Source organism: Osmia bicornis, chromosome 15 (genome assembly GCF_907164935.1).
Source record: "Osmia bicornis bicornis chromosome 15, iOsmBic2.1, whole genome shotgun sequence".
In the NCBI taxonomy this organism is placed as follows: domain Eukaryota; kingdom Metazoa; phylum Arthropoda; class Insecta; order Hymenoptera; family Megachilidae; genus Osmia; species Osmia bicornis.
The window spans coordinates 2,232,380-2,253,212 of NC_060230.1; the positions used below are offsets into that span (position 1 = coordinate 2,232,380).

At 37.0% G+C, this 20,833-nt stretch overlaps 1 protein-coding gene across 5 annotated transcripts in view; it reads right to left on the bottom strand.

Annotated features, from left to right (window-relative positions):
• The window catches only part of LOC114882855, a 129,831-nt gene that overhangs the window by 96,968 nt on the left and 12,030 nt on the right, over positions 1-20,833 (bottom strand). For 4 of the 5 annotated variants that reach the window (XR_003790485.2, XR_006830159.1, XR_006830160.1 and 1 more), the window contains exon 2: positions 5,822-5,967. The exons of the other annotated variant lie outside the window; for it this stretch is intronic. The gene's annotated coding sequence lies outside the window, so the exon portion shown is untranslated. The remainder of the gene's footprint in view (positions 1-5,821; positions 5,968-20,833) is intronic. 5 annotated transcript variants of the gene reach the window in all.

Here is a 20,833-nt window from a genome sequence, read left to right on the forward strand (position 1 = left end):
TTACATTTGTATACATTTATTCATAAAAAGTGCTACATTAAAATTTCAAATAATGAATATTTTCGTATGATAAAATATTACGAACATTTGGTAATTTCGTAATTTACTTTCTCTTAAAAGCTGTTCATGTTACAACTAATTGAATAGGGAATTTTCTGTAATTATTTATGTCAGTTTTAATGAATTTAAATGGAATATATATAAGCATAACAAACGCATAAATGTAGTAAAAATATTATTATGCAAAAGCGTAATTATTCTCACGAATTTGTTTCATAAAATTAAAAATGTTATTTGAGGAACTGAATGATGTGTAACACAATATCTCTTTCCAAAATGTAAAGCTTTATAAATTTCAACCATAAGCTCTCTTAATGGGTATCCATTTATAATAGCATTTTATCGTTTTACTGTTGCATTTATGACTGCAATTTCTGGTTTAATTACAGACTTCTGGGTTAAACGTTTTAATAATTAAAATTTGAAGTTTGTAATCGATGCAGTTTCATTCGACATTTCCTACATCACATGCTTTCTTTTTTAAATCGATGAATTGAAGATTCATTTGTGGAAGAAGTATTTATAGTAAGAAAGTAGTAAAATCTGCATCTCCGCTCGGGTTCAATGCTCTTTTTCCCACGGCAGATGCAAAGCGCTGCCGGAATCGGCCTGTACAAATAATCAGTGTAATCCTTTTCTTAACTTCACGTCGGCGTATCGCCCTCAGTAAACCTTTGTATTCATGAGAAAAGGCAGACCGAAATTAAGAAAAGACACCGACGTTTCTAGCTGGAAGCTGCACAAATCTAAATATTATGCTGAAACTTTCCTCGAAAACAATCGACCATTGTTCATCGACTTTTCAATGAATCTCTCCTCTTAGCCGATGCTTAGTTTGGAACTAAAGTAAATTGTCCTTAGAAAAGAAATTTTAACTAAAACTATTTTTGTCAAGTATTATATAAAATACAATACCAACATGTATAATGTTTTGCTGTTAACCCTTTCAATCGAAATAAATAAATTTTATTACCCATATAATCAATCAAAGTGCCGCCTATTTGATTAGCCACCCTTGCGCAGTGAAGAACCTGCACATCTACACGGTGGTCTTAGGTCTATGCCACCATCGTCTGAGGATTAACAAAAGAAGACGATAGACGGACAGTGTACATAAAACGAGCATGTTGTCTGACTGTTATATTCGAAGTAAGTATAATCTTCACAGCAGCAGTGAATGTAGGTATAGAGATAAAACACTCGGTATTGTCTTTCCACCTATACACGGTAGCTTTAAATCAATTTCACTGGTTTGGAAACAACGAACTGTTAGCCGGTAACGTATAGAAACGGACAATGCACGTCTTGCCGCAACGTCGAAGATCAGAGAACCGATCCTGTGACTTGGGACAGAACAGTCTTACTCTAGCGTAGAGAAACAGTTTACCTAGCGCTTGAACGGCCGAAGCAGATAATGGTTTTGTTGTTCCAAGGATCGATCGATCGAGCCCGTCTTCAGGCCTCTCGCGTGTCCCTTCGTCTTTCGTTGTGGGAGCCCGTAATCCACGTCGACGGGTACGATAAGTCACCTGAAAGACACCCGCAGCCCCGGTTGCCATTCGATTCAGAAACTTCTGCGATACTCTTACCATAATTCCTCAGGTAAACTGCAGGAAGCTGTCATTTAAAGTGATACCGATACTTCTATGTCTCAATAAGCCTGCCATTACTTTGTTCAAGATTTACGAAAGAAATAAACGACCATCATAAATATATTGTCCCTGATTGGGAGTCGAATAAATCATCTGATCTTTTTGTAAATTCAGAATTCAGAAAATAAAGTTCAACAAAAGTTAATTTCAAGAATCGTTTGTTCCTACGCGATTATCATTATCGTGCAACAATCGTGTTGTTTTTTTAGAAAGGCAAAGCATAAACCGTCTGAAAGCTGCAAAGGTACGTCTAGTTGCAAGAGACATTGCGTTATTCTCGTGTAGCCGACGTAATTCGCAAATTAACCTCGCTCTAGGAGAGTTCTACGTTGTTCGTGACGTAATTCACGAGATGTAACTCTCACGGGTCGCTGCTTAAAAGCGCCCGGCTCCGAAGTAAATTTTTATGTACCACTGGGTATCGTCGAATTTACCGGAGGATATAAGAAATTTAATTGCAACAAAACGAAGAGTAAGTTACGAATTCTCGCCTTCCCTCGAGAAGATTAAACAAACGAATCCTTTTTCTGGAATAATTTTAATTGGATGTTTAGAAACGATGCCGTAGGAAAAGGAAGAAATAAAAATAAGATAAATGAAATTTGATAAATTATGATTCTCAAGTATGGAACACTCGAGGTGGTAAAACGACACGTATAATCGTGTTTTAATCCCTTTAAACGTAGGTTGATCGCGAGGCGCTAGACCTCTTATCATTAACAAAAACCAGACTACCCGAACGTTTCTCGGGTTTCATAGAAGGCCGATTTCAGGAGGGGTCGGATCCGACCACTTGTCATTCCTCGTGTACGCACCCGGGCGTATCTGTTCTTCGGCGAAGACCAAACATGAATATTGAGTGTCTTGAATCGTGGTTGAACAAACTTCTGTACGTGAAACAGGGCAACATCGAGTATAACTCCCCTAACCAGTCACATCGAGCCAGCAACGTTTAGCTCTAACGGTTTAGTTCCAAAGTGGCGATTTCGTACGCGCTATATCCTCGATATGAGCAGTTTCCTAGAGCTTGCTGGCTCGAACTACAAACCCTCCACCCGAAGTGAGATAGACATTGCATAAGAGGTTGGATATCCTTTGGGTAGGTTCAGTTTGGTTCCCAAGGAGAAGTAGAAGAAAGAGAAAACTTGATGCAAGATAAAGGAAGACCTTCTAGTGTTTGACGAAGAAGTCTCATTGAAATACGAACTTGTGCTACGTTGCTGGAATGTTTAAGTATTTCTACTTAACCCTTGCCCAGCCAAGTACCAAGTCAATTTCAAATCCTCCCAATAAAATTTCATTTAATTCGAATTGTTGCGTGATTTATTATACATGTTGTGGCGCTATGAAAATGTGAAGGTATAGAAGTATATTTTCATAAAATATTTAGATAAGGTAAATATTGATAATGCCTGTGGTAATACTATGAAGCACAGATGTTACACAATCGATTATTCATAAATCGTAACTAAAATATCGACGACCATAAAATTGTCTTTATATCGTTAAAACATCTATAATCCTGATAAATTGACGAAAGTACTACGGTAACTTTAAGTCCCTCTACATTTGGTCCAACGATAAGCGCTGATTCGAGATTAAAAAATTTGGAATATTTTTATCAACCGTTTGTATAAATAAATAATTCTCTGTTTGAATATAAAAAATTGTCGCGAGCTATTATTATTGATGTACTAAATTGAGATTTTAAATTAAATGTTTAATCAATTAACGAAATTTAATATCAACGTATTTTGATAAGCTTACAGAATGTTTTTCTGTAAACAACAATTGTATAACCTTTATAAATACAACAGAAAATTTTTTATTTTAATTGAATTTATGAAAAATCGAGGATACAGGGGAAAAATGGTTTTCGCACTGGTATTCAGCACACGAAATATCTATTGTACCTTGCAAAACAAAACACGTGTTGTACAATGTTATCAATTTGTATGTTTTATTAAATTAAAGTTGTTATTCGACGAATAAACGAAACGTGTGAACGATACACGTACACCGTTCCCCTGCAATATTCGTATTTTCCTTTTTGTATTTTTAAACCGAAGAAAGCGCGTTAAATCTATCTCGAAGAAGTGAGTTTCGTAAATAGCGTGAGTTTTCTTGCAGGTTCATGCAACCAACAGTTTCCACGCCATATAAATTCCGTGTTGCTTGAATAAACGATGCCATAACCGTGAACATATCACGAACACACGAAAATTCAGCGCAGGTGTCGTCCGGACTTCAGAGGACAGGTAGACTGACACCTATGTAAGAAACGTTCCCAGCTGGCAAACTAACTCGAGATCTCGTGGCTAGAACCTCTCATCACAATTTCTCATCACGTTCTGGTAAGTGAACGTACTAGTTTTGAACACGAACGATAAGAACAATAGAGCTTTATCGAGTCATTTCAACTTCTTCGTGATTCAATTCGACAAGCGTGGTAGCAGTCGTTATTCTAATTAATATTTGGGGGAGCTTCTGATAGTCGGCGGAGTAATTAGTTTTGTCAGTAATTATAATCAGTGGGAAAGTGATGGGTAAGTTTTGCAATTTGAAAATTTGTAAACTTGAGACCTCTATAATTCCAAATTTCCAAATTTCCAAATCTTGATGTATCTAAATTTGAAAATTTGGAAATTTTGGAGTTTGAAAATTGAAAATTCTTATACGTCTATATTTCTAAATTTTTGAATTTGAAAGTTGGAAAATTGGAAATTTCTATATTTTCTTCACTGCTCGCTAATGAAGGATCTATCGAGTTCGTGTAGGTATGCATATGTTTTCACGCTTTGATCCTGACAGCGTGTATTTAAATTGATAGAAATCACTCGGGGAAGTTAACGTTTGCACGAAGAACGACACAAAAATTACCGTGTCGCACTTAGCCACTCACTCTTCGTCAACGTCACCATTGACTGCACTGACTGATTGTCGTACCGGCACTACGTCAGATGCGAACGTGTGTGGCAATAATTCATTAACAAAGGCCAACGATTAACATACTACACACTCGATATTAGTTTTCCAGGAATAGACATTTAGAATTTCTCTCATAATTTGAAGACAAAATAATAGACGAAATTCACATTTTGTTTACTACGTTGAATGGTGGATTTTGAAACATAAACAAATCTGAAGAAACGGTTAGAATTGCGTGTAATATCTATTTATAGTCGTAAACAAGATGGAATGTTTCTCAAAGACGCGTTTCATAACAAAGCAACGAAAATTTGTAGAACGAACGTAGCCCTAATTTCGAAGGAATTTTCGTTGCTCATCCCTACAGGTTTACTCTACAGTTAAAAATAATTTACGAGCTCCACGGTCGATTAACGATTGTTGTTTCAGAGTTGCGGAAGCGTGTTCACAGATCACACCGTGTCGGGCCGAGTCACACGACACGGTAACCGAACGAAATTTCCGTGAATTCATCCATTTTAACTTGTTTTTCCGTACACCCACGCGGGCGAGGGTAAAACGAAACGAGCGTTTAATTATTTTCCGTAGCCGTGTCAATTCGCGCCAGTTAGAGTGACAATCGGCAGTCGAAAAACTGCAACGGCTTTCTTGTTAATCGCACTACATTGGTTGCAACCGGTGGGGAAAAGTGTTTTACATGTCGACAAGTTTGGAAAATTTTCACCGTTTAGCTGTACCGTTCAGTTGAATTTTTCTAACGTTTCTATTTATGGCGTGCAAAATTGACGAGCGTAATAGAATGCAAACATTCGACGTGAAATAGCATTATGAATTTTTAACAGTCATCAACAAGAAAAATATTTGCAAATACGTTCTTTATCGTCCATCTACATGCAGGGACGTTATCGTGAACACGCAATTGAAAGATAAAATAGTACTATTAGTCGTGTACATATCGTACGTTGCACGCTCTGTATATTTGATTACGTATTACCGAAAGAAGCTAAGCATTTAAAAAAATAAATAAATAAATAAATTTTCAAGAAACCAAGTAGAATACGCCATGCATAAGTAGAATATCCACACGGTGAAAATCGATTTTAATTTAATATAAATTAATTGAAAATAATATTGAAATGATAATAAAATGATATGTACAACTGCTGGCATGGTAGACTCACCCAGAGAAGATGGCGATGTTTTGGTTTCTCCCTCTATAGGCTCCACAGATCTCCCACCTGTCTTCGCGACGGTCGCGTGGAAACTGACGATGTAGAGGTGAACGCCCCATGCACATAGGTCCCCCCCACTACTCACACTCAAGCATCTATGCGGGAAAATTTGAATTCATATTAATTTCTTAATTATGTAATAAGTTTTATGATATTTAGTATTTAGAAATTATATTACTATTTTCCTATTATTCCTATATCACCATTTTCCTCAGAAAAGCCAACTTTGCTCGATACTGTGCATACATGAATAGAACACAACTATTAATTTTAAATACTCGGCGATAAATCAAGAAAAAAACCTAAGTGACGGTATTATTACTGAAAGGACCTTCCACTTGTGTGACACGCACACCCATGAACATACAAGTTCCTATTTATTGCAAATTCACCATGACGGCAGCCCTGACATGCTCCGCTGCGTAAATCCACGAGACGTTTACGAGCCGTGGAAGTGTTCGTGATCGTATTCAACACGCAGAGCTGCGTTTGGATGTCTCATTAGCGAGGCACCCTTCGAAAAACAAGCGATTGCCTGTGTCTCTACGAGATATTTCCAGCCGCGTTAACGTCTGGTAAAATGAAAAGAAGCATCGGTAGTTGTACCCTTTGGTTGTTCTTTAATTCAACGAAAAACAGTGTGAATGTTCACACGACTGTACAGTCGTAGGAAAAGTTTCTTTATCTGCTACATTTAACATAAAATTTTTAAATTTTTATAAATGAATTTATACCACATTTTCAATAAAAACTTCGGAATTTCTCATAGTAATTTGAAGTTGTTCGCAGAGGGAAGTAAGAAAGAAAGAGAAAATGAAATGAAACGTGGGTAATAAAGTATACACCTTTTCGTATTTTCCTTTCCACTCGAGTCGAGTGGTAGACCGAAGAAGCGGCGTGAAAGCGGTTATCGAATATTTAAATTCAATCATCGAGTAACGCGGCGTAGCGAGCAAATTCCTTGAATCGTTTGCAGAATCGAACGGTTGCAGTGGTCCTATTAGCCAGCGAGGGGAGGTGGTATTCGTTCAAAATCCACTCAAGGAAAATGCAGAATTACATTTTCCTCGGTCGGATTGAGAAACGATCTTGAACGGTACCGGTAGGAATCTAGTTTGTAGAGTATACGTATAGGTAGCAGTTGGCAAGCAACGAAACATCCACGTGGCCATTACTCGGTGGCAATCGTAACTCACGGGCGGCGTCCAGAAAGCCAGCTGTTATACGTATACAACGTTGCGTCCCGACTGCATCAGCGCTTGAAATTGGAAACCATATCGCGGGATATACAGATTATTATGCCATTAGGGTATAATGGGAGGAGCATTCGAGTCCACCGGGGAAACGAGCAAGTAGATTTCGTAGCCGAGAGTCTCCTTGAGTGTGCGGCAATTAAACCAGTCGCCGCACGGGGACGATGACATGAGGGAGGAAATTATTTTCCCCGGAGTGGAAACGTCGACCGGGATACCGCCGGACGGCCACAAAAAGCCAAAGTAATTAATGGAGCAAAATGGATTGAAGGAGTACCGCTCGAATGATCCGTCGCAAGAAGACGAAACCGCGGAATATTAATGCATCCTGATCATTAGTTAAATGCAGTTTGATGCACCCCGCTGCAAGCGTTAAACTTCTGAACAACGATATCGAGGGTACAGACCGGAATTCGGCACTGATATATTCCAGATATATGGAAATGAATTGCAAAATTTTATTTGAAATATTAATTGTTTTTAAACATTCGTTTGAGCAGGTCCCCTCATTACTATAAAATTGCAGAATTTTGCTTGGCTATGCGGTTGAAAATTGACATGGTTCAATTTTTACCTTTAGTTAACTTTGATCCCATCATTCTATAAATAAACTTGCCAAATCGGAATCGATTAGTAATTTCCTATTAGGTATAACAGCGAACAGGAGGCTATCAAAGCGTTAAGCTTTAAATTGATATGCCATAAGTGCCATTTTACGATATATCTGTATCGTCAAATCGCGTTAAACTTTCTCTATTTCGAAATCGCCCATTTGATACGATGCCAACAAAATGGTCGATAACATATTGTTTCAACATGTGCCACGATCCATTCATCCTTCGCATCCTTTGTTACGCGACTTAACATTCATTTGCATGATTTTTTATGTCCAGGCTATTCGCACTTTGAATGGACCGGGTACGAAAGTCGACATAAGAGTCTCATGGTGGGCCTTTTACTTCCTTCCTCTCTGTTTTTTTGTTTAAATAAACAGTACGAACGTGGTCTACCTTTCGTCCACCCAGCGGCTTTCTTTATCCCGTCGTCCTTTCAGTCCAACCACAGTGAATAATGGTTGCTTTACCCATGGAGAGGAAGCTTCACGCTGGGTGGACTTGAACTCTTTTTTTTTTTTTATTCTGAGAACGCCAACTGCAGCCAACTGCGATATTGTTTTTAAGAGCAGCTGAGAGTATTCCAGTCCGGTACGAGGGCCAGCGGGATATGGTTACGGCACGAATCGTTCCTAACCGTGTTCACGCGAAATTTAAATTGGTACGTGTAATAATGGTTAATTAAAATTTAATTAGAAGTTTATTAGAGATGATACAGGGCACTGAGTACTAGGAAATTTATTCAACCCGTTCTACACCGACTTACTCTGGTAATAATCTATAAATTGTTTCAGTATAGTTAATAATTTTGGTGTAATTTTCTAAAAATCATTAATTTAATGATATGGTTCATTAGATCCATGTGTTTTACGCTGTTGCTGTAATAAATGAGCTTAAACGGTTGATGTGAGAAAATATTTAAAACATATATATAGTATGATAACCGGATTAAATCATTATACGTGTAATAGTACATTGAAATGATAAATTTATGATGAGATGTTACATTAAGATACATTGTTCATTTAAAACTGATTACAAAGTTTTGTAACTCGTTCAACCGGTTCTACATCAATATTAATGAAGGCACTTGTACCTTATCCATATGATTTAGCTATTTAAGAATTCATGGATTAATTAAGAATGATTAAGTATACTCTTATACTTTCCTCTCTATAATTTAGAGATTGAAGAAATATTTACGTTCGTATTTGCGTTTCTTAAGATGACACGAAGTTATCAGAATATTTTAACATTATAATTGAATACAGTTTCTTTGTAATTTATCAAGTGCTGCCTGTATTGACAGACATTTAATTTGTACATACTTATAGTGGTAATTAACTATACGAGTATCATGTCTTTAGAAATTAAAATAATTAACAATTCCGTTTATACATTTACAGAAAATAAAATGGTGAAATATATTAAAACACTTAATTTTAATTTAATTTTGCATTTCATATTATTCTCTTTTCCTAAATTTTACACTGACCCTCTAAAAATTATTCTTTCAACATTTATTGATTTTTCATTAATTCTAATTAAAAATATTATTTAAAAATAATATCGCAAAATCATTTGATTTTATTCGCCCAAATAAATAGACCACGCAAGATATTTTAGATAGCGAATCCATCTCGAATTATAAGACGTGTCAAACTGAGCCGACAGATTAAAGATTTCGCAGGTAGGCAGTTATAGAAGCTGACGAACGGTATAAATACCTGACTGCCAAACTAATCGTTTGCCCGATATATCAGCTGTTTCGTCTGCCGGCAAGACACGTCGAACCACACACGGCCGCGCTTGTTATAATCCTTTTTACCGCGTGTCACGAACAGATGGGCGCCTCTTTTATATTCATCTTTTTCGGTTCTCCTTATCGTTATTACAACGAGCCCTTCGCAACTGCCGTCCGAGAATTGGAGCGGCTGAAATACCTTAGCGACACGATGATTAGACGGTAAGGGAAAAATGAAAACGAACGAGAAACGCCTGATAATTAGAAAACTCATACGCTTGATGATCAAAGAGTCACGCTCTTGGAGTTGTATTTTAAGCAAATATTGCCGGAAATTGATTAACGTTAACGTGAGCAACACGGAACACTCAAAAGGGCGTGATTAGTACTGAAGTTTAAACTTTTATTCAGGGTAATGAGCGACCAAGTTAAGAAAGTAAAGTACCGTTTCAAAGGTTTGACAATAATTATGACGAAGTTTGTTTATCGTCCATTTTATCATTTTTAGAAGACGTTCTTTAAAAATTTATCCAAGTATTCTAGGTGATTTTAATATTTAACATTTGACATGGAAATGAAGAGTTCACTCGTCATAATGCATTTTTCAGAATGCACTTTTGAATAAAAAATAACTTTTTTCGTTTAAATGTATAATTACTTTCAAAGACCAGATTTCCAATATAAACCCGGATAATTTGATTTTCTCTTAATTAAATAAATGCAATCAACTGAATACTTTATTACAAAAGATACGACGAATCGATCGAAGCTCATAGTACGTCGACAAACAACGTTCGAGATATTTTTAGAAAACATCGAATTGTGAAATCTAATCGTAATCAGCAGAGAAAAATCCGTATAACAGGTACGAGAGAACGTTTCACTGAACATTTCGGTCGGTCAGTTTCTCGCGGGAAAAAAAAAAATCTGATACGCGTGTGTACGAGGTAGCACGGATCAGAGAATGTTGATCTTCAACGAGCTTGACCCAAATACGCAACCCGCAGGTTGGGCACATATTTCTTTCTATTTATTTTCATGGCTCCTGATGCTCGACCGATATCGCGTTTCCCTCTGTCGTTCCCACCCATCGCCCCCCTTTCTCGCATTTTCCCTTCGTTGCCTTTTATTTTTCCCTCTGTTCCACGCTTTGTTTTTTTTTTTTCATTTTTATTTTTTATTCCATGACCAAACACTGGTATGGAAAATATCTGCGATCATTTCTTCGCTGCTATCATCCGCGCGGTATTTTTTCCTTCTAGTAATCGCCAAGATATCATATGCGGACTGGTTTTCGCAAGCGGTATGAATTTCGCACCCAGACCGATCCATACGTTGATTGTAATCGATATCGCTGAATACCGGTCACCTGGATACGATCCCCCGCCTCTGTACGATTCCCGAGAATCCTAGAATACGCGCATACCTTCGTGATTGATATCCTCTTTGTCATCGATAACGTTATACATTAACGCGAAATTTTCTACGATTCGTTCGCTGAAACGGACCAATGGGGCTTCGAAATTCATTTGCCTTTGCTCAGATAACACCGGCACCATTAGTGATATCCTCATTAGTTTTAGTCAACTATAGATAGACAATAGATAGTTGTATCAGAATCTATCCTCAAAATTAGATTTAATTTTGAGCTAATTTAAGTTTTTATTTTCTGAACGATAAAACATTTCTTTAGACATTAGTTTTTCAATGTTACAGAGACCTCCCACAACTTTCAATACTTTAAATGGAATTGGAATATTGTTTATCAGAACTTTTAAATTTACCACTTTATTTATCCGTACCAGTCACTACCACAACATTATGCGGTACGTTCTTCCGGCTTCTGTTTCCGGAAGATAAGACACTGTCTTTTCTCCGGTGACACAGAAAGGAACATTGTGGCGATCAATAGCTTTGTCGCTGTTATTATTAACACTGAAGAGAAACGCTTCTGGCCTGTCCATAAATTGTTTTCACAACCCCACTGGCACAAAATAGGCCGGATTAACTGCGTCTCTTTGGCAGTTAGGACCACCGTGAAGTGTTTACCGTCTTCCAGACTCAACCTGCTCTACAATTTAAACTACGTCTAGGAGATACGGTATCAGATAGAAGGAGAATTGACAAGGGAATGGAAAACGTACTGTTTGATACGTTTAGAGGATCCTTGTTTCCTTTTATCGCATAATTGTTATTTCTAGTTCAAATGAATACTCACTACCAGACTTACACGGTCAATGAAATATTAATTAGAATAAATTTAATTAGAATAAACTTAGAGTAAGAAATATTTAAAAAAGCGTTTTCCTTCCATATCTTCCTCGTTTACTACATAATGAAGTACTTTTTATCTGATACTTATCGTTTTTTTAAATGATCAGTTTGCTTATTGGTTCGAGCGCGTTGAATCGAAATGGTACCGTGTAAAATGAAATTTTTTCCGCGTTCCTTCGACCGTGTTAATCCGAGTACTCTATAAATTGAGGACTAGCAGTACATCCTGCACAGTGCAGATGCAATATCGTCCAATCTCAAATCTACAGATTCGTTTTTCGAATCTTCGAAACGATTATTTTCTTTTTCTTTTTGATTTCCTACTTCGTTTACGCCAAGGGTAACTCCATTTTACCGCCACTGTCGACTTTCAGGCTCGACGTCTGGCAAGATACCGTAGATTACAGTGCCACCGTTTCGCAATTCTCTGGCTGGTGATAATTGCACGATAAGGTTTCATCGAAATCAGAGATTAGAGACTGTCGTAGTGTACGTACACTCGTTACTACACGGTGGCGCTCTCTGATTGTTGCTCCAGGAACGATAAAGAGTTTCATGTTATACGATCTGATTAAACGCGCAGGTTTCATTAAACCTTCAAAGTTAGAACCCTTCTCATATGAACTAACAAAGAACGTTAGTTAACTGATACATGATGATTTTGATAACATTCATCTCCAATAAAATATTTTACATGCATCTTTTTTATCGGCAATCGTGAGGGGGTGAAAACTGCCCCGTTTTTTTAAATTAATTTTTATCAGACTACCAGAAACATCTCAAAAATCCTGATGGCCATTATCCTGAAAGGTAGAAACTTCGCCATTTCAAACAAACTTCTAACGAAGAAGATGCTCCGTAAGGAACTCTGTAAACAAGGCGTGCAACGTTTTGGACATTTACACTGTCCAAAAGTGAAACACTCAACGAAACGAACAACTTTCAACTCTCATAACTCAACTTCTAATTACTTATACGACGTTAATCCTGACTGTGAGGAACTCGTGACTGTCTTCGCATACTTTGCGAACTAACACACGGCATAGGTTAATTAGTCCGACTTCGAATTAAAACTATGCTTATTTTCACTAATTAGTGCTGGCTCAAGATATCGGTGCGCAGAATCGAACTGGACACACGAAGGACCACCTGGATCCCTTTTCACGTGATACAAAAGAAAGAAATAGAATGCACCCTCTATTTTTTATTTTACGATTTTTCTACCCACGGTGACACATAATCCACAAGTTCAAATATTTTCTTTGGATGTATCAAAACCGCATCAACTTTCTTTCGGTTATGGAAAACAATAAAAAACGAAGCAAAAAAGTCCAAAGGTTAAAATATTGTCTTTCGAATAAAGAAATGTCTCTATCTTTAACAAAAATGAAAAATTTCAAGATCTGACTTGCTCTTCGGTGCAAACACTCTACCGTTGGTAGTCTGGTTGTCGAGGAGGAAGGAAGAATCTGTTCCCGAGAAAAGAAAATACACGTGTCAACGAGTGGATCCACCTTGTCTACAATATGTACCACGAAGTTGTCCAAACGAAACTGCATTCCTACGAGCGGTGAGGCGGGTAAGAGCCGAGGAATGTTAAGGGCTTAATTATGCGGAGAGGTCTCACTAGAGTGGACGTGCTCGAAGAGTTGTTTTCGCCGATCCCAATGCAATTCTCAGCAGCGAGTGCTTAATTACGCTAGCACGGAAATTTATTTTACCCACGGATTCGTTTGCGTGTGTCCGTACAGCACGTGGCCTACCGTCTCTACCCCTTTTATTTACCTGCTGACTGCACGTGCTTTCAGCCGTGATCCGCTTGAAATATTGGCAAAAATTGATTTGATTTTGTTTGCAACGAGCACCGAATATTCTCTCCATTCGATTTCACCTAAACGTTAATTTTTACCTATTTTTCAACGAAATAAGCTGAACTAGACAGATTTCACAATCATTCGATGAAACATTCCATTTCGGATAAACAAGGGATTATATTTGATCGAATTTTTTGAAGAATGTACACTGTTATCCATTTTTGAAGAGAGAAATTGGAAATTTAATTTTGACGGGGTCAAATCTGACTAGGATTGTTGAAAAAAAAAATATTTTGGCGAGGGATTTCTCCTCTTTCCTTGCTATCTACAAAACTGACACTAATTATCGCATAGTGTGTACGAGTCGAATTAGTATAATTCTATAAGGTGTCATTATTTCTCCACTACTTTTCCCTGAAATTTCTTTTATCTCTCGGTCCTGTCTAAATAAAAATTTAAACCAAGGCTACTTATCGCATCTGTTTTGTTGTTCCAAACCAATTACACAAATAAATTTATTGTTGCACGAGGTATCGCTGATGCGATCAGCAATATGCGAAAACGTTACGGAAAATGAGATAAATTCATTTAAAATCGGTCCTCTATATTGACTGGTCTAATTGATGATCAGAGCTGGCTAGTAACGTTAATGCCAATTTGGTAGAATTCTGGAATAATGATGCAGAATATATTCCTTAAATTAATTGGAATTTTGAGCTTTGATTACGAAAATGATTTTATGCATTTACTTATAACATTTTACATCACGTAGAGTGAATTTTAATTGTGAAGCAGAAACAAAACGTTCGATCGTTATCGTTTATGATAAATTAAAGCAATTAAAAAGTTAAGAAAACTTTTAATGTACCATTCGTGTGTTTAATATAATTGGAACAATATTGCGACGAGTTGACAGCTTTAGGCAAGTGTGTTTCGATTAAAATTATTTATCAAATATTATTTAACGCGAGAATATTAGTCACTAATTGTCGTTTAATGACATGGAATGTATCAAAATTAATTGCTCTCAATAACACGAATATTTCATATCGAATGTTATCAATTTCTCACGTAGTTAAAATAGCAATACAACGAATGCCAGACATTGTGACCTAATGGTCAAATTTCGCCATTAAAGCAATTAAAATTGAAAAGCTTTTATCACTAATACGACGATATTGATTTTAGTATCAAGAATGTATGGAAGCTTGTTATATGGATGTTCACATGGTTGTCTACAGCCATAGTTATTTTCTGCATGTTCCATTCATTATTTAAGGATTCATTAACCATATCATCTTATTAAAAAAATGAGAATAATTATCTAATTTCCATTATAAAATGTAAAATATTAAATCTTCGAATATAATATGCGTACAGTACCGAACATGGTAATAATTATCAATGTTAAATATGAACAATTGTAGTTGACGAACTAATTTGTATACTAATTAGAAAATAGATGGAATTTTATTTAATTCTATTGTACTGTCTATCGTGCCAATAGAATAAACGAATCTCGTAGACAGTCCTCCACTTTTTTATTCCACCCCATGCATCCACCTGCCATCGCCTATTAACCTTTCTTATCTGGAATCGAACTTATGCTAATTGTATTCAAAGGTTGACCCTCGTGGTCCCAAGAGATAAGAATGATCGAGGTACCGGTAACCAAAGATAGAATTCGGAATGGTATTTATTTAGGATTCACTTGAAGGGGAATTGAAACGTCGAAAAATCATTTTCCCTTCTCAATGTTGCGATCAGTGATGATATCATTCGCCATAAAAGAATTTTGATAACAATTTACACTTGATTATTGTGCCCCATGAAGAGATGATAATAAAAAATATTTTTTCAACACCGAATTATGTTTGTCTTGCCTGTTTGTAAGACTCTAGTTCGCGACAAGTTTTCTGCCTCAAAGGTACAAAATAAGCGAAGTGAAGGTAGAAAAAGGTATTGTGTGACTGCGAAAGAGCAGCCTCAGTTTTAAGCCAGGAGAACCTTTGCTTCAAGCACGTACTTCTTCATCTTCCAGTACATTCTCTTCTCGGTCGTGGCAAATGCTTTCCTCATGGTGAATTTACTTCGCCGCGTTTCCACCTACCGCATAAGGCGTAATAAATGGGTAGAACGATAAATTGAGTGGGAGTTATTTCACGTGATAAGGCGAATCTGCCACGTTAACGTGAGTATTGAGTTACCGCGTCGTTATCTTTAAACAGCACCTTCAACCTTTCTTGATACGTCGAGGAATGGTTAATAGCATCTTGTTGCACATCGAAATCGGTGTACAAGAATAATCGTAAAAATGTGCGCGAGGTATTTTCCTTCTAATATTCAATCTAATACATTAACCTTTGAACAAAGTAGCCTGGAGTCACCCAAAATTATAAAACATATACAAGAATATTGAAAAATTCGGGCTCTCTCCATGGTCCGCTGACCGAGGGCTAACACGTTAAAGTGTTGTACTTGAAAAATTCTACGTTTATTTTTAGCAACATGGAATGGAATGAAAGTAAAAACTAAAGCTTGACACGTGAATTAAACGTTTCAGTCACCGCACTATATACATATAATGATGAATTTAATGATTTTTCTCGAGGAATATGGTAACGATACGCTAGAATTATTAAAAATAACGAAGGCACTTTATATATACCTGGTTACCTGCCACAATTCTATTGATCTATTATACGAAGTTACACCTACGTGCAAGTTTATTCAACCATTTGTGAATTTTTCAAAAAGATTCAGTTTCATATTAAAATAAAATAAAAAAAAAGAATTATACATGTTTCTAAAATTCAAAACTGGATCATTTTGCAAATGCTACATACTTTTTCTCATTTTTAATATTCGATACGTTTTTGTCCCCAGAGAAAATTTCAAAGATTTCTCGAATCGAGAACATTCATTAAACCCGAGCTCCACACGCAAAACCATTAAACCACATCATTAAATATAAATACTAAACTTAGTCACACGAACAGTTTGCAACAGTTTAAATCTCCAGTGGGAAAAGAGCCATTACGTGCCATAATTTCTTCTTCCACACGATGATTTCTCCGAGTCATTCCAAGAACGATCGTATCTGTTCGGAAGAAGGTTTAAAAACCGTCACGAATTATACATCACTGTTATACCCAATTAATGTGCATACGATACCCGATACAATGAAATTGATTCAGGAATATCAATGGGTGAAGTCAGCGAATGACGATGAGAAAGTTTCGAGGATTTTAAGCTTCAACCCCGGAGGTCTACGATCGTATCGCGATTATATTATTCCTTTTCAGGATAAATTTATTAAAGTCGAACGGAAAGTCGGATTTTTATGCATCCGGTTCGAAAGGACCGGGCAATAAACAGGATTTTATCGGTACTTAAGGGCTACTCTTTTGTGCTTCATGATCGATCTTATCGATTTAACAGGCTCTGTTTGTGGCAAACGATTTTTACTTTCTAATGATTTTCAATATCCTCGTGTGATAAACTCGTCAGAACAATTCAATTATAAATGATACGTAGCATTGATGTTAATTTTTCAAGTAGCCTGTATCGAATAATTTTCAATGATCGCCGGATAAATCTGTGAGATTGATCGTATTTTTCTGACATTATTAGAGCTCGTATATTCTCGTGTACGTAAGTGCGGGCAACGTGTACATGCACTATATGCACCGTCGAGTGATGTATGATAGGAGTAATATATTTGGCTAGGCACCGTACCGACGTGTTAGGCGCAATGTCGATATATTTGCTGGCGACGCATAAATCTTTCTTGAAGAAGGTATTCGCTAGAGAAACTATCAAACGTTCGCTTAAATGGCGCCATGAAAAACTTTCGAGCGGTTATTTGGCTACCGTAAAATATGGCGGAATTGAAACAGCAAAGGTGAATAGAGACAAATTATCAGAGAGAAGTAAATAATTTGTTCATAACTCAGGGTTATGAATTTAAAAATATTTAATAGTGATTAATTTTATAATATTAAATAACTAAAAATCATATTATTTTTTTCTAAATTATTCTAATATTAATATCGTCAAAATTATATTCTTAAGAATTTTCTTCAATTAAAAAAAAAGAAGGAAAATCTTTTCTGCTTCATATTATAAAATAAAATGTCGACTAAGATGATTTTAAAAACCTGGCAAACATTGCGCGGCATTCGTGATCCCTTGACGTTTAAATTCCGTCCTGACATGTAAAGTTACGTTATACAGAATATCGTGCGCGGTTTCCCGAACGCCAATACGTTCTAGCATCCTCCGGTAGGAATGAGTGATGTACGACTACGGTAATACATTCCGACAATGCAACGTCGTGTCAGTCGTAGCGTTGAAGCATTAGCGAACGATGCATAAGTCATTCTTGAAAGTTCGTACGAGATTCAAGAAGTCGGCCGACTAGGATTAAGCAGGAACACCGGGGACATCCGATTACGACGTAGCCGGCGAGTTTGCTGCGAAATCCAACCCGGGATAGTAAGGCAAAAGTAATTTCGAGATTCTAAATAATGCATAGCACCGATAGTATGTTCAACGTGGATTCGAACGATCGATCGGCGAGGCATGAACTGTTAGGCAGTAATGAGACGTCTCTAGACAGTGAACTTGCTGTGCTGTTAGAAACTATGTGCAACTCGATAAAAATTTATTTTAAGGAGGCACAAGTTGACTTTTCTTTATATTTTCCTAGAGACACGTACCTTCGACTTTCATTCAAAGATTAGTATAACATTTCCTATGAAACGGTGTCAAACGTATCAAATATTTGATTCAACTTCACTTTAGGGTACATAAGAGAAATTGAAATGTGCAACTTTTCATATTAGGAATCCATCAATTTCTAATTATCTTATTTAATAACTTTTTTATAAAACGAATTACAAGTTGGATTATAGAGCTTGAAATGTGAATAATTATATAATTTTCTAATTTCACTTGGACCCTGTCTCACCTGTCAGTATCACTCTGTACGATCACAGAAAGCAAGTACATCTCGCGTTGATGTATGTAATATAAAATCCCATAACGTCGATCAATTTCACGATATCTGATAATCATACGGAGTACGTTCAAAGATAGCTGGCACAAGATTGGAACGTACCATCCAATCGGTTGAAGCGTCTCGAAACTCAATATTACTCTTAATATAAACGCGTCGAGTTTATTACTGAGGTCACTCGAGGAAGTGTTCTGTTTTGGCAGGTTATTGTACAGCTATGAATGTCAGAGCTTGCGACTATAATCAACGTGGTTGAATCATGAAAGAAGCCGCCTTACAGCTATGGTTTTTATGGGTTCTCCATCATTTATTATACGTTGTAGGAGTATCGCGTTTTTTTTTTTTCATTTTCTTTACCTATTATTCAATCGTGATATTAAGTCTTTTTCCCCGCAATATCAAAGGTTTCTAGTTTCTTAATTAAAAAGAAGGAAGTTCGTTTTAATTCTTCGATTTCAGAAACGGCGAGCAGTAAATTATTCCTTAACTTCGGTATCGAAGCAAGACACCGGGAATAAGATGGAAAGGAGGAGGGTAAGAAAAAAAGTTTGAAAGAAGCCGTGGAAAGTTTTTCGTATTCTAACGGGCCGATGATTGCAGACGGTCGAAGAGTAACGTTGCGACAAGATAGAGTTTTGCGGCGAACCACATCGAACTTCTGGCCCTGTAATTCTCATTCCTCATTACGATGCCAGTCTCGTCTTGTAATACGAGGTCTACCGACTGCGAATCGACCGACCAACCGGCTTTACCAGCAACGGCGAGAGTGCTCGTAATCCTGAAATGAAACTTCTCGCAGTTGCTGGCACCTACGCCGGGTTATCGTGACGCGATGCCTCGAAGCGGAAGAGATACACGACGAGACGGCAAGACCCTAAGACCTTGAGAGAAATGTCCAACTAAATGACATCTTGAGTACTCGGCTTTTAACCCGTTGCACTGTCGTTTCTCCCATCTACCAGATTCCTTTTACTTTGACCGGTTGATCAGTTAGCTTTCCACCACGTAAATTTCGAATAAACTTGTCCCATTTCGGAGCTTAGGATCTTTAATGTTATATCTCTCGGGTTACAGTTCATTCGTATCTGTTAATCCTGTCTGTCTTCTATTCGGTCTATTTAGTCCACAATGAAAATTACATTTTCACGTGTACTATGTTTTTAATTTTAATTTTTTAATTTTAAATTTTAACAAAGTTAATCAACTTTTCCTACTGCAAAAAAACCTAGCAACGCATGTTACAAAAATGTATGTAAAAATGAAAATATTTTTCATTAAATCGTAACGATTTTCAAGCAAGCAGAAATTGTTACCAACGGTACGAAAAGAGAAATTATCTTCAACCTTAATGAATGAAAAATAGTTGCCTGATGTCTGCAACGTAAGGAACGTTAACGAACCAAGAAAGACGTTTACTTTTAGTTACATAATATAGACCGTTCACTTCCGTCAAGACAAGTCACCGAATGCCCAGGTGTTATACCTCTAATTAGCAAGCACACTTATATGACAGAATATTGCTGAAATGAAATTCTTCGCGTGTACCGTTTCTTTATTCATCCACGGTTCTCCGTTTCAAACGGTATTAAATTTCTCATCGGAGAAATGTCTGTTTATTAAAAATTTCATATTACAACAAAATCCGTCTCTCGACTTTTCATCTAAATCGCGCACAATATCTAGACTAGCGTTCAAAGAAAGAAGGTGTTTGAAGGGCGAGGCGACGAGTAATCCCTTGGAAATTAACCTTAAATCATTCCTACCCCTTAATCCCGAACGAAATAGAGTGTCTCGTGAGAGGGTCAATCGGACCCAATCGGAAGATCGTAATATCTTTTCCTGATATCCGTGGAGGAAGCTAGCAGTCAGCGGGGATCGGTGTCCCTATTTTTCTTCAAGTATCTGGCCAAAGGTCAGCCAGGCTCGACTTTTCTTTCTTCTGAAACGGCCAAATCGTCCAACTACCACCCTTTTTCTTTTTTTTTTCCTTCAATTCCTCGGAGATAATTGATGTTTACTCATCACGGCGCAACCGTACGCGCCTCTAGGAAACGAATGTCATCCTTTCTTAGAACGATCAAGAAGAAATGGTTTTCTTAGTAAAAAGGGTTGCGAGTTTCGGTAAGAGCGGCTCGTGTAATTACCAGCCAACGAACTGTAACTGATTGCGATAAAACAATTAAGGAACGTGACTCAGGAGCTGAAATCACCGAGAGACGACTTACACGTTGGCTGTTAGCAG